The sequence below is a fragment of the Lissotriton helveticus genome, chromosome 4_1, assembly GCF_964261635.1.
Source record: "Lissotriton helveticus chromosome 4_1, aLisHel1.1, whole genome shotgun sequence".
NCBI classification, from domain to species: domain Eukaryota; kingdom Metazoa; phylum Chordata; class Amphibia; order Caudata; family Salamandridae; genus Lissotriton; species Lissotriton helveticus.
The window spans coordinates 150,282,594-150,297,527 of record NC_136063.1 but is presented as its reverse complement, the minus strand read 5'-3'; the positions used below and the strand labels follow the sequence as shown (position 1 = coordinate 150,297,527).

Sequence of the window (14,934 nt, the reverse complement as noted above, 5' to 3'; positions counted from 1 at the left end):
AATATCCCAGTACACAATAAACTGCGACCCGGGGGTCCAGTATCCCTTCCTTCCACTGCCCCGTCTGTAAATGAGACCAGAACATGGTCCGGCAAATGAAAACCCTGCTGGGATTCGCCTAAATGTAAAAATGGTGTCTTTACAAATTCAACTAGACTCCTTCTAGGTTTCAATCAATCAATCAATCAGCATTTATAATGGGCAGTTAATCACCCGATAGGGTATCCAGGCGCTTGCAGGTCCCGGAGGCTTATTCGAACAGCCCGGTCTTGAGGGTCATTGGCTTAACACACAAGATGATTACAAAACTCCTGATGGTCGTACAAATTGTTTGATTTGAAGTATCAGGAGCACCATCTGGAAGCTTTGACGGGGTGCCTAAAGCTCCTAACGCTTGACTCGTATATCCAAGGCGCTTATGTTGGCCGACTGTCCAATGGGAGCTACAAAAGACTGCGATCACTTGAGCCGTAGTCAATGGGTGTCAACAGGGCGTAGAGTTGAACTATAAAGCAATTGTCAGCCACCCATATACTCGTATTCCAAGGCGGCAGAGAACGAATGATGCATCAGCGGATGGACGGATGCCAAGAAGCGCCAGTGAAGCCAAAGGAAGATTTAAAATGGGGCGAGATTACATTCCAAGAGATGAATTATCCAAGAAGTAACTGGTGCTCTTGTTCCCATGTCCCATAACAGATTGGTAATCAGGGAACTGTTCTGGGTCACTCAGGTGCAAGCTCGCCTGGGCTCCTTGGTTTAGCCTCGATTAAAGGAAGGACAATTATAAACAGAATGAAAGGATCTCTGTGTGCTCTCTGGAACCTCTCTCTGGGCTCTCCAGGTTCTGTGAAAATTTACCTCAAAGACTGGGCTGTACTCCAAAGACTTCTGCTATCCAAGGTGAGGTGTTCAGTCTCCGGTTGGTCTTCTCCACTGGCTTTGGAGCGCTGATGTCCTGATTGGAAAATGCAAAAAGAACAACAAAAAACCTACAATGCAGAAGTGTCTCTTGCATGGAACTGAGAGGCTGGGGAGCGGAGCCACCATCCTCCGTTCTCTCTCTCTGTAGCTCCTCCCCCACCGCTCTCTCCAGGAGACCTCTCTTGGCATTCAGTGGCTGCCAACTCCTTGTCTCTCAGGTGGGCGGGGAGCAGCTGAGGACCAATGAAACAGGCAGGCTAACAACAAAGAGTGGGTGACAAGCCCAACCAGCTTCGAAAACTAGGGTCATCCTCAAAGCCTGGTCAGTGCTGGAAATGGAAAAACTAACCTAGGGGCAAACAAGGTGAACTCAGGCAATCAGTATCAGGAAGAGGGTAGATTCCATTACAGTCTTGCATTAATGCTTTTAATAAAAAATATGTAATACCTGCCTCAAAAGAAATTGGCTGCTTGGCAAAACCTGTCCCTAAATGTAATTGTCCCCAAACAAACTTTTTAATGATATTTTAGAGAGTAAATGCTCCAGCTTACAAAATCTTCAGGATATATCTATCGGAGGTGCTATAACGCAGGGGGATAATGCACTTGCTGCGTGTAATTTTGACTCACGGGTTTGGATCATTATAAATAGCTCAGAGGGTTAACGTGTTTACCGCAGAGCGTTACATGTTGCATGTAGATCAGAAAATTGTGATATGTAAAATGTCTCCCATGGTTACCATTTTAGTTGCAAAGATTCCTCTGTAACGTTCAAGTTACAATGCAGATGAAGTTGACGTAAATAGAGCCTTTCTACCTGCAGGACATGGTTTAGTTCTTGCAGGTTTTACCTCCATTTTTTTGTTATGCTAAGATTATTAACATTGGTTCTGGTGGCTTGGAATAAACATCTAAGAGCCCAAAAACCTAGACTGTATTGTTTGTTATATAAATGGTTATTATTAATAACTAGACACCTGTACATCTCTGTTTATCTCCTGGCAGCTTTTGCAGTGACCCACAGACGGAATCTTTCTTGTCTTTGATTGGTGGCTTCCTGAGAATGGCAGCAGGGTGTGAGGTTCCAGCTGTGCCTGTACCCAGCCACGACACCATGGGGACAAAAAGAAATACTGACTTGTTCCATAAACAGAGACCTTTTGCAGCCAGGTTGCATTGCAAAGGCGCAGGAGACCCTGCAGTCACCCTGCAGGCGGCACGGGTATACATCTGTGAAGATCTGTTAGGGATCTACCAGGATCCTGTTACAGACCCAGGGGGATCCCAGACCTGGAATCTGGCTGGTCCCCGTTGACTGTCAGCGTCATCTGCAGTCACGGTGGTGAGGTCGGTGGGCTTGTAAAGACGTCCTCAACTTCGGGCAGCGCCGGCACACATTGCGAAAGGACCTTTAATGGAAAAGATCAAAGAAGTGTTTATAGGCACGTACTAAAAACAGAGCTGGAGTGGGTCGCCTGTCTCTTAAAGGCGGGTGGAATCACAATGTGTCCCAAAACCCAAACTGACATTATCAAACAATACTAGCTGAAGACGGCTGATAGCCAGAAACCGGTCCTAGGATGCTTGTTTCCGGTTCAGGAAAGACATGGCTTGGCAGTTCGGGCTGGACTGTTCCCATGAGGCACAGGGTCAAGGCTGATTTGCATATGGCCATGTCTAAACTGGGGTGGTGTGGAGTGCAAAAAAACGATGGATTTAGGCCCAGATCTGTGACTAGGGGTGAATGTATGACATTGTTCTGCATTCTGTCCTTCAACTGTTGTTTTGCAATTATCAAACAATACAACACTCTAGAATTCCTATTGTTGGTGATTGTTATGGACGTAGCACTGGGCAAAATATGCGCAAAATAACTCAAGTGTTCCTTCCCGCTAGAAGGCCTCTTTCCCTATTTTTCTGTCTTAGGTGCTTAAAAAAAAGTCACTACAAACCTACTTGTAACATCATGTGATTTAACTCATAAGAATGAAGGCTAAATCAACCCTGCTGGGATTCAAATTTATTTCATGCAAAATGCGCCACCTGCCAGCAGCAGGTTCTACAGCCATGTACCAATATTTGGCTTCAGCTAACCCTGATATTTTCTAGCCATGGTCATACCTCCAGCTGGGAAGCTCACGTTGGACAGTGGTTATCACGCTTCACAACACAACCAGTTTTCTTTTTCTTGGAACATAAACACGCTGCCCGGTCATTTAGTGCGTAAAGCATACTCTACAGCAGTGGAAACACTGGGACAAGTACTGCAGGTAGAGTGTGACGTGCCCGTTTTAAAGCTCCCTGTTCACTAGTGCTACATAGGTTCCATCAACTTAAAGAAACACCTTCTTTTCTCAGAATTTAGTTCAGTCGTGTCCATCGATCTGCTCGGAGACCTTAAAACCAAGGCTTGCACTTTAATAACACAAGGTGCTGTGACAGCAGTGTAAAACAAATAAACATATAGGGGCATATGTAGGTAGGCGTTTACAATTCGCAAACGCCGAAATGCGAATTGGTATGTAGGTGGCATTTAGCAAAATAAGGAATCACAATTCGCAAAAATTGCGATTCCTTATTTTGCTTATAGCATTTAAGGAATCGCAAATGTATGATTCCTTAAATGCTATGTAGGGGTGCCTTAAAAATTGCGATTTTGGCATAAGGAATCGCAAAATACCACCTACTTCAAGTAGATGGTATTTTGCGAATTCCTTTAAAAATGCATTGTTTTTAAAATTCAAAGTGCCATGTGGCGTACAGACATGCCCTTCGGGCATGTATGTGCGCCACATTTACTTACAGGCACATTCCAGGGGTGCAACAGGTGTCCTTTGGACAACCTGGCACCCTTGGAATTGCGATTCTCAAATTGCGATTTCCTCAGAAAATCGCAATTTGAGAAGGTATCCCCATTCATTCCTACGGGCCTTTTGGCCAATAGGAATGAATGGGACACTCATTCCTTAATTGTGATTCGCAATTTGCTAATCGCATATAAGGAATGTTAGAGATTCGCAAAAAATTGCGAATTGTTACCTACATCCCATTTTGCTATTCTCAAATAGCGATTCCTTAAAAATCGCTATTTGAGAATCGCAAAATGGAAATTACCTACATATGCCCCATAGTGATTAAGGAATAACCAATTGCCTTTATGACAGGCTTGGGCATCCAAATGCCAACCACTTCCTAAACAAAGAATCCATTAGTCAACAATTTCCATGTCAGCAGAGTAAATTAATTAAAAACCCAGGTTGTCTCCAAGTACAAGCTACGTGTCGTTGCATCAGTGATCAAGCAAAAACACTACTGGAGTCTCCATCATCGAATCCTAATAGAAATAAAACTGGGACAACTTAACCATCCAGGATATACCATGGGAGTGATGGACAGCCCATCCAGGCAATGACAAGCCGTGAACAACACATTAAAGCCAGTGTCTGAAGGGGGTTCACACACAGAACGCTCTTCCCCTGTATTTCCCATTTTGGTTATTTTTGCAAATTGATTAAATGAAATGTTTCAAACAGTTAAAGCAATCTATTGAGAGAACGATAAAGAAAGAAAGAAAAACGGAAATGAGTGAAGAAAATGGGGGCAAACAAGGAAATGAGACTATGTGTGGGGGGGAAGATAAACTGTTTGAAATAAATGCAAAGACAAAAAAGTGAAAAAATGATAGATAAATAAAATAAGTGAAGCAACTGAGAAGTACATAATTCAAAGACATGAGGTACATTTGATGCAAGTATTTCTTAGATTTACCAACTACGTGCCACTGATGTGCATTTCATAGCTAACTTCTAGTTTTTAACCAAGTTGTGAGCACAAACGAGCAGTTTGGAGCCTTTGCCTCATGGGGAGATGCTCAATACACAAGCAAGTACATAATGTACTAATTGCATGATATCCCAGGGTTTTCTAAGCTAGCAGATGCCAGGCCTGCTGGTAAATTACTGCCACCCGGTGCCAAACATTCGACCACCTTCAGACCTGGTGGGCTGCCGCCTATTTAAGATTCAATTTCAGCCAAATAGGAAAACAAAGGGTGCCTTGAAACTGCTTCATTCTGGTGGCATGAGCACTTTTGAAAAGTATCTGTGACCATCTGGGAGCAGCCCACCCTGGAATAGACAAAGGGTGTGGGCAAGCAGTTGGGCTCAAAGCAAGGACGATAAGCATTCAAAACACAGCATCTTAAGCTACACTGTGGCTTACCAGGTTTATGCTGCACTATGGCTCAAATAGCAGTCTCTCCCCCCACTCCTTCCTCTCAAATTACATCCACAATGCTCCATACACGGCTGCGTGCCCCCACAATCATTTCCACAACTATCCTAGGATGTTTCAGTTGCTTATGGATGGAGTTACTCGCCCCAGTATTGAGTAGTGTTGGCCGACTCCACATCCTACAGATTAGCTAACTGCATCCCAACATACTGTCAAAATAGACTCAGTGCTTATTCCATGTACAGTCATTCTCCATCTCGCCCACAACATTTTCCAGCTTATACCATATGCTACAAGCTGTACCAAATAGCCCCAAATCATCAGATCTGACCCATGCTGCACATGCTTCAACTAGACAGTTTGAGCACATGTACAGCCTCCATTTTAGGTTCGCCTCACTCTTTATTCCTCGCTCTCCAATCAGCCCTCATTCCTCACTCCTCACTGCTCAGTTTTTATCCCTCCTTCCTCATCACTTATTCCTCTCTCATCATCCCTCAGGCCTCAGTACTCCTCAATTCTTACTCATCTTCTACCTCTCATCCGTAGCCCATCAGTCCACATTTTTAACTTTCCATACTTAACCGCGTCTCCTTGCTCCTCACAATCACTCATCAGCCCTCCTACTCTTTTCAGGAGAAGTGAGTAAAATGGACAAATGATATCCTAAAAAAGTACACTTAAAAGGTCCATTTTAGGACATCCTCGTCCCTCACCTTTCGTTCCTCACTTCCTCGTCGCCAAATGTTATGTCTGGCAGCAAAGCTTGGCTGCTGCGCAGATCAATAACCGGCACACAATGTCGTACATGGTTACTTCGTTCATTGAGTCTAAAACAACAACTACCACCAACCCCAGCGCAAGGCCCTGAAATACCCTTTGTGACCTCACTGCCAAGACCAAACCAGCCTGATCTAAAGAGCAGGGGCTGAGGGGGCAACGATGGACCTCACCATTGCCCAACGCTTACCAACCCCAGACTGACCGTATCCAACGCCCGCCCTAACCCTTGGGAAATGTGTCATTAGGACGCTAAGCCACTGGAGGCAGGAAGGCTTAGGAGTCTCAGACACTGCCTTGAGCGGGAAGAGGAGCACGTTGGCAGAACTCACCACCATACAATTTATAGAGATCACCGTCTTCGTTTATTTTAATAGTATCACACTTAGGGAGAGCTCTAGCCTCAATGGGGAACAAGCGAGAGCTTTATAGCAACAACACATTAACAGACTGATAAGTCCAGTTCTCAAATGTCATATTTCACTATAGTAATTCACCACTAATCCTTCAATGGGTTCCAGAGTAGCGTGCTACTCGCCGAAAAAAGCGCTTCAACACCTCATTAGGGGTAGCAAGTGCTATATAAATGCAAACCTTTTTCCCTCTTCTAGCCCTTTGTTACCTTTTCAATCCAAATAACTGACTAATATCCACCACTCACATTGCTTACATATTTTACTATACTAATTCACCACTAATACTTTATGGGCTCCAGAATAGCGTGCTACTTGCCGAAAAAACAAAGCACTTCATCAACACCCCATCAGGGGTAGCAAGCACTATATAAATGCAAACCTTTTTCCCTCTTCTATCCCTCTGCTATCCTTCTGCATCCAAAAAACTGACTGACCTATCCACCAATTTACTTTCATATTTCACTATACTAACTCCACACTAATCCTGTATGGGTTCCGGAGTAGCGTGCTACTCGCTGAATAAGCGCTCTGACACCTCGTCAGGGGTAGTGAGCGATATAAAAATGCAATTACAATACAATACAATAACCAGTGTTCTGCTGGGGCATCTTAAGTGTTGAAAAAAGTTGCCAGGAGGGGTGGGGGGTTGCTGGAAAATTCACCAGTGCCTGTCACTGCTGATGGACTCTCCACCACAAAATGCAGGCAGTGAAAATGTAACCCGAAAGTAGCGTCACATGGTCAGTACTCGCATATCAGGTCTCCGTAACATGTTGGAAAATCCCCTGCAAGGTAGGGACACAGTACTTTCCATTCCAAGAAAGTTCACCACCATTTTCACCCGGCCATAGATGATTAATCAGCCAGTATGACGGGGGGGGGGGGTTGACTCAGAACCTTGGTTCAACCAGAGCTGGGGGTAGTCTGCACCAGTGGTCTGTCCGTCACCTGCGGGGTACTGAACACGGTGTTTACACTGTGAGAGGTGTATTAATCTGCATTAGAAACCTTTCTCTCCATCAGGCCCTTACACTTCCTAAATCCTGTGAGGCAAATGTAAGCATAAATATAGCTTATAACAATGAGACACTGTGCAGGATGTTCCCACTTAAATCCAGAATGTTCACCAAAAAATCAAATATCCACCAGCAACATTCAATCTAAAAGGCGGACAAAAATGTTTGTTTTCTGAGCCTTAGGCATACAGATTAATAACAAAAAACACTCACAACAAGGGAGAGAGATTTAAGCAAACAGCAATCAAAGACCTTTTCAGATGCTAAAACACCTTTCAGGAGCCTCTGAGGGGCATCTGTGCCTGTTTTTTGCTCCTTTCATCAGCAGTCTAGTCAGACAGATGACATTTACCTTTGAAATCAAATACAATAAAATAATGTTCATGAACTAACAGCCATAGGGGCATACAGACTGATTTAACTAGTTTAAATCATTCCATCAGGTGGAATATATTGTGTCTGGTGTTTTATTGTACACTTATCAAATATGTAAGTTTGGAGGGTGAACATAGCATGAACATCGTAGTCCTGTGTATGTGGATGGAAAACAACATTTGTGTATAGTTGCAATAAAGCAGTAGCTGACACAGGTTTCGCTCCTGTTGGAGCTCTTCCGAGCAGTGCAGCTAACCAAGGCGAAGGAAAAGTACATCTAAAGAAAGTCCCCACATGCATAAGAATGTATTTGGGGTGTTTCTGTAAAAATAACACTGATTACTGTTACCAACGTTATGGTAATTTCGGATAATAATGTTTTGGACCAGACAATACTCTCTAGCACAGACAACATCTCTGGCACAGTTGGATACCCATCAAGCAAACCTGGGTGTGTTCTGTGTACCCGCAGAGTTGGAGAAACAGTCTAGAAACGGCAGTCACTCTACCACCAGTGAGACTTTCCTGGCACACAGTTGTGCTTCTCTGCCACAGGTATGTTAGACTCTGGCATGATTAAGCACACTCTCTGGAACATTTGGGTCTGTTTCATGGAGTGGTTGGGCTTACTCTTTGGAAGAGCTGGGCATATCCTCTCTAATGAATTCACTGACACTTTTCCGGGCACATTCACTAGCCCTCAAAAATGAACCCAGTGATGAAGCCAGTCACCAACTTTGTTGGTGCTTGAGGTTCCTTTTGAATCACAGTTTCTCCTCTAATCACCTTTTGACTTGAGCTTTAAGGTAAAGTCATTTTCTCCTAGGTTGCATGGCACCTTGTGTGTCACTCTTTTGTTGTCCGTAAACATATCCTCTCCAAATCAAAGGATATTATTCAGCTCAAGAAGAGCCTATTTTTCAGCACAATCATCACAATATTCTGCAAATATCAGTGTAATGTGTTCTGTAGACAATGGAATACACACACTCAATGTCCTCCTCCTCAAAACACCCAAAAATACGTGCCACATGAACATACAGGCAGACCAGCAGGTAGGTGTGCTTTAATCCCCTAGTAAACTCCCCTTCCTACTGATGATATTGCTAGCCACTAAAGATGCCCGTCTAGGAAGAAAGACCAGGCGTCAATGGTGTGCTTGCTGTTGAGGGTACCACTTTCCGAAAGTCGATGTGATTATTTTGGCCACAAAGAGTGAATACGCGTTCTGGTTTGGTGTCACTGTGGAGTGATGCTGGTATCAAAGCTAGCATTACCACTGCTGATCAAATCCCACAAAAAACTGAAGTGTGAGAACGTTTGCAAATTAAGTTGTGAAATACATGAAATGTGTATGTTATTACATGTGATTTTCATGCTATTATACATACTAAACAAAATATATCTTACCGGTACCCTAAATATCTTCCCTTTGCACGGCATTCTTTGTAAAAAAAAAAAAAAAGGTAAATGTGTATGTCTTGTTGAAAAAGGAAAATCCTTTCCATAAATGTTTTTTTGTGTGGTTTTTTATACAGAAATCAACCTTCTTTGGCCGAAAATCACCTGAAATTTCACATTATGCAAAATGGCAAAAGCTTTGCACATTTCAGGTAATAAAAAATTCAGGAATTAAACGTGATTACTCCGACCTAGCAAATATTCTGCACCTGCCAAGAAACAATACCATCAGATCCGACAGAACGTGAAGAAGTAATTAACAATTGGCCGTTGTTATCAAGACGCCTAATAATGCAACATCATCTACGGTTCTCAGAAGCCGCTAACCTGTGGCTGTAAATACCACATATCAATAAAGTTATTTTCGGTTTCTCAAATCCTGATTCGCCGTGTATGTGCAGGTCTACACACAGGAGGCAGTGGGCATGCTAAAACACAAAAAAATATCAAGAACTTCGGGGAATGTAAATACAACAATCGAGGGTTGATCCAGAACATCATTTTAGAAGCTTGAAAGAAGCTGTTCTCCTTCTCTGCTTACTCAGTGGACAAGAACATCAACAATCACTGGACAGGCAACAGCTTGGAGCGTTCTAACCGGCCTAGATGATTTATCACAAGCGTCACAAGCCAATAAGCTTAATTTCTTCTCAGTCCTTACTTTACAGTCTCATTGTGCCCCAGGGGGGTCACTCAGTGCACAATCTTTAAGTGGAAGAGGAGAACCAGGCACGTGGCCACCTTGTCATCCTGTCCGAGCTGGAAGAACAGTAGGCCGTGGCCATTCGCAGTCAAGTCTCGTGAGTTCACGGACATGCCCTGGTGAGCAGTTCTGAGGACTTCAATGCCTACAGTGGTAACAATACTGCAGGTCATCAGGAAAGGTAATGTAATGTAATGGGTGGTCTTCCATCGCCAACATGAGACACGGCAGATAACCACTGTGCCAGTGCTGCCGCCAATGCAGTACTGCTTCTGTCTGCTTTTTATCCGCCGGCAGAAGTCCCACCAAGGATGCCCAATCAGAGTCGTTTTTTCAAATATCTTCTGTGATGCTGTACTTGAATCCTAGCACTGAGACCATGCAACTGCCAATCAGAGGACAGCAGTGCTGCAAAGATCTCCGATGTCCATGGACCACACCTTTTCTCATGCACAATTTGCCATGAAAATGTGTCCTTCTACTGAAAGAGAACTCCCACTCTCTCATGTAGTTGAACAAAGCCCTTTCAAGTCCCCATGAATCTCACAATAACTACATTAAATCCAAATACAGCTAGTGCCCAGGATTGCAATAGAGGGTGATCCGATTTAGACTTCGTTCAACATAAGCAGCGCTATAGATGAATTTCCACACTCGCTCTGTGATACAGCAGTGAGCCACAGAAAGATCCCTGGAGAACCCCGCTTTGAGGAACAACAGAACGAGTAGTCATGTATTCCCATTATTTCTGAGGTCCAGGTCTCTGCAGAGATTTACAACTGAACGTGGGCAGAGAGAAGGGACCCGTCATACTTGCCCGAGGTGTTTGTGAGTGGGAAGACAGTGTGGGGTGATGACGCGCTACGTGGTTCCAGCGGGGACTCTCCTTCCCCCAATGCATTCAAAGAAGTCCTTCTCCCACCCTGCTAGACGGCTAACAGCTTGTGTGGGCAATTTAGGCGGGAGAAACTTTTGCTGTTATTTGCGGTAGTTTAAAGCTGGAAGCAGGCAGAAAGATTAATCAAAGAAGAAGAATTAGTGGCTGGTAAAGAAAAGGAACACCAGAGGAGGAGAAGAAGTAAAATGCGCAGGAAAGTAAGACCGGTCCCTGTTAGAAATTGTATTTATTGGGATGGGGAATCTACTGTGTTTTCATGAATAGAAATGAGGTGGTGTTCTGTACTGTGAGGCCTTCTCTCGCTTGCTTGTCTGACTGGTGCCTGCATCACTGTGTCATTTCCTGTATGGCCCACCCAGGGAGTGGCCATCTCTTGCTCAATGCATTCAAGCCCCCTCTGACCACCTGGAGTGGATTGATAAAGATAAGACCACAAGCAGCTGTAAGAGGAGTTCAAATATGCCAGTCAGCATCCCTGCTGGGAGAAGAATGTATGTGACAATATGTACAACTACTCCAGGAAGACTATCTGTGGTGCACAAGTTGCATACACTAAAGCTTAGAGAGTTTGGCCTGTGTGCCTCCTGTAACCCCTGACCCGTCAGAGGTCCAACCTGAACTGACCCCTGATGACATTCCTCTGTGTCAAGCTTCACACACAGCTCAGTGTTTCGTGTCAAGCTTCACACACAGCTCAGTGTTTCGTGTCAAGCTTCACACACAGCTCAGGGTTTCGTGTCAAGCTTCACACACAGCTCAGTGTTTCGTGTCAAGCTTCACACACAGCTCAGGGTTTCGTGTCAAGCTTCACACACAGCTCAGGGTTTCGTGTCAAGCTTCACACACAGCTCAGTGTTTCGTGTCAAGCTTCACACACAGCTCAGGGTTTGTGTCAAGCTTCACACATAGATTAGGGTTTGTGTCAAGTTTCACTCACAGCTCAGGGTTTGTGTCAGACTTCACACACAGCTCAGGGTTTCGTGTCCAGCGTCACACACAGCTCATGGTTTTGTGTCAAGCTTCACACACGGCTTAGGGTTTCATGTCAAGCTTCACACACGGCTCAGGGTTTCGTGTCAAGCTTCACCCACGGCTCAGGGTTTCGTGTCAAGTTTCACTCACAGCTCAGGGTTTGTGTCAAGCTTCACACACAGCTCAGGGTTTGTGTCAAGCTTCACACACAGCTCATGGTTTCGAGTCAAGCTTCACACACAGCCCAGGGTTTCGTGTCAAGCTTCACACACAGCTCAGGGTTGTGTCAAGCTTCACACACAGCTCAGGGTTTCGTGTCAAGCTTCACACACAGCTCATGGTTTCGAGTCAAGCTTCACACACAGCTCAGGGTCTGGGTCAATCTTCACACACAGCTCAGGGTTTGTGTCAAGTTTCACCCACAGCTCAGGGTTTGTGCCAAGCTTCACACACAGCTCATGGTTTCGAGTCAAGCTTCACACACAGCCCAGGGTTTCGTGTCAAGCTTCACACACAGCTCAGGGTTGTGTCAAGCTTCACACACAGCTCTTGGTTTTGTGTCAAGCTTCACACACAGCTCATGGTTTCGAGTCAAGCTTCACACACAGCTCAGGGTCTGGGTCAATCTTCACACACAGCTCAGGGTTTGTGTCAAGTTTCACCCACAGCTCAGGGTTTGTGCCAAGCTTCACACACAGCTCAGGGTTGTGTCAAGCTTCACACACAGCTCTTGGTTTTGTGTCAAGCTTCACACACAGCTCATGGTTTCGAGTCAAGCTTCACACACAGCCCAGGGTTTCGTGTCAAGCTTCACACACAGCTCAGGGTTGTGTCAAGCTTCACACACAGCTCAGGGTTTCGTGTCAAGCTTCACACACAGCTCATGGTTTCGAGTCAAGCTTCACACACAGCTCAGGGTCTGGGTCAATCTTCACACACAGCTCAGGGTTTGTGTCAAGTTTCACCCACAGCTCAGGGTTTGTGCCAAGCTTCACACACAGCTCAGGGCTTGTGTCAAGCTTCACACACAGCTCAGGGTTTGCATTTAGCAGCTCCCGGAGTGATGTTTGCCTCAGAATGGATTGCTATGTTCCTTTTCTATCACACATGCTCTCTGTGGTACACTGGCTCCAGTGTCGTATCTCTTCCTTCCAGAGGAGTGAATTGTACCTTTTCGCAGTTGGCAGCCTCGCCTCATTGCCCCCTGTGGCTGGCTCAGGCCCAGTCCACAGCAGTCGAAGGTGTGGTCTGAGTCAGGCTGTCCCGAGGAGACAGAGTCTTCCCGAGCACTGGCTGGGTGGGAGGATTAACAAAGTAAACAGGTGCAGGGAAAGGTAAAGAGCTCAGAGGAACACGTAGATAGAAAGCCGGTCCAATGTTAGTTTAAAGTTATTCGGTCAAGGAGAAGAGTGGTGGGAATTTGCCTAGAGGGTGAGGAACAGGATAAGGAATGATTGCTCATTATGCTATTCAGGGAATTTTAGAGAGTATGACAACGCTGAAAGGTGTGTGTTATGTGAACCTACCTTGCTCCCAAATATAACCGGCCTTTCGACTCCCCCAGGTGTGGTGTCAAACGGCTTACTTTCCCAGATGCTTCAGCCTCTGTGGAGGCCGGTGCAGCTCAACGAGTGACGGACGGGCGTTCAAGACGAAGGAAGTTAACCTGAACACGAGACTGACAATATTGTGGGCAAGCAGCAATGTCAAAATAAACCACATGAAATTGTGTGATCCTGGCCATTTCAGCGCACACCTCTGTCCATTAGGTTTGTGTTTAAAAATAATAAAGTGCTCTGAAGATCCATTCTAACCCTTAGTATCAGTGTTTAATTTGGGCAGGTGGTGGGAAATGGTGTGCACCAGGACTTAATTTTCATCATCAGACGTGAACTTAGAAGCAAGGGAGAGAAGGACAGAACAGAGAAGAAGGAGAGGGAAACAAAGATAGTAAAGCAGTAACAAAGGGAGGAAGCAGGGACAAAAAAAGACTACAGAAACTAGATAATGAGCGAGGAAACTTAGGAAGGTGGAAAAATGAGGCATGAGGTTTGAGTTTGAGTTTAAAAATACTTGTACAGCGCACATACACCAGCGGTTTCTTGGCGCTAAAACTGAAAAGATCTGGGCCTAGGGAGCAAGTGAAGCTAAAAATGTTTAGTCAAAGGCCTTGGAAAACAGGTGAGCCTTGAGGTGTTTGCGGGTGTTTGAGGTGGGATCAAGACCAAGCTGCTTTGGTTTGTGACAACCCTGGAGGCAGCCACCTAAGAAAAACTTTGGGCCCATGAGCTGATTGTTTTACAAATTCACATCCGGCTCGCACCCAATGTAATAAATACAACCTGAAAGGTTACGAGATTCCTCTCGGTCAGTGACTGATTCACAGAACTGTAATTTAGCGCCCATAAAGGTATTACTATGATTAAAGTACATTTTATACTTTCTTTGAATTCTCAAGGATGTCCAGAAGTAGCCCTAGGAAGCCATCATGGTCACCAGATCCCCAAGCTCCTCATACGTGTAAGCATTACGAAAGGTAGCTAATCTACATTAAAATGTGGGCACTGCTGAACCTTTTCTTATTTTGCATCTCCCACAGGAAAACATTCTCCCCACGGAAGAAATCTTTCCCATATATCCTCTTCAATCTCCTACTCTGAAAACATATTTACTCCTGCCCATGACAGAAGTAAATCTACAATCATTATCATGGTGGGAGGCTAATTGCAAAAGATTTGTGAATATCCATACACCTGTGAGGTTGTGGCTTTTTACACCTCTGACATTTATTTCCACTCAGGAACCCCTACAACCCACTCCTATGAGATTCCCTCTCAATTAAATATTTACCATAGTGGTGTAGTTTTAAGTGGAAGTAAATCTGTTTAGGTAGCCCAAATTCCACTGTCCTCGAGTCTAGATTGGATTTTGACCCATTTGTCTATGACTATTTCCACACTTAATTTATCCTTAAGTGCAGGCTGCAGACTGGCAAAACCGCGAATCCTTCCTCAAGACTATCTCTGGCTTGACTTGCCAACTACAGACGGACAGTTGTCGACAATGTTAAGGTTTGGTCAAACACAGAATTTCTGGGTTGAATTTTGTTGTAGTCCAGACAAGACACACATGGCAACTGTACGTCCAAGCGTAGTT

General features: G+C 44.7%; 1 protein-coding gene across 1 annotated transcript in view; it reads right to left on the bottom strand.

The window, feature by feature from the left end:
* ARHGAP39 (Rho GTPase activating protein 39) overlaps positions 1-14,934 on the bottom strand; it is an 854,292-nt gene that overhangs the window by 615,484 nt on the left and 223,874 nt on the right. The gene's annotated exons all lie outside the window — the stretch shown is intronic.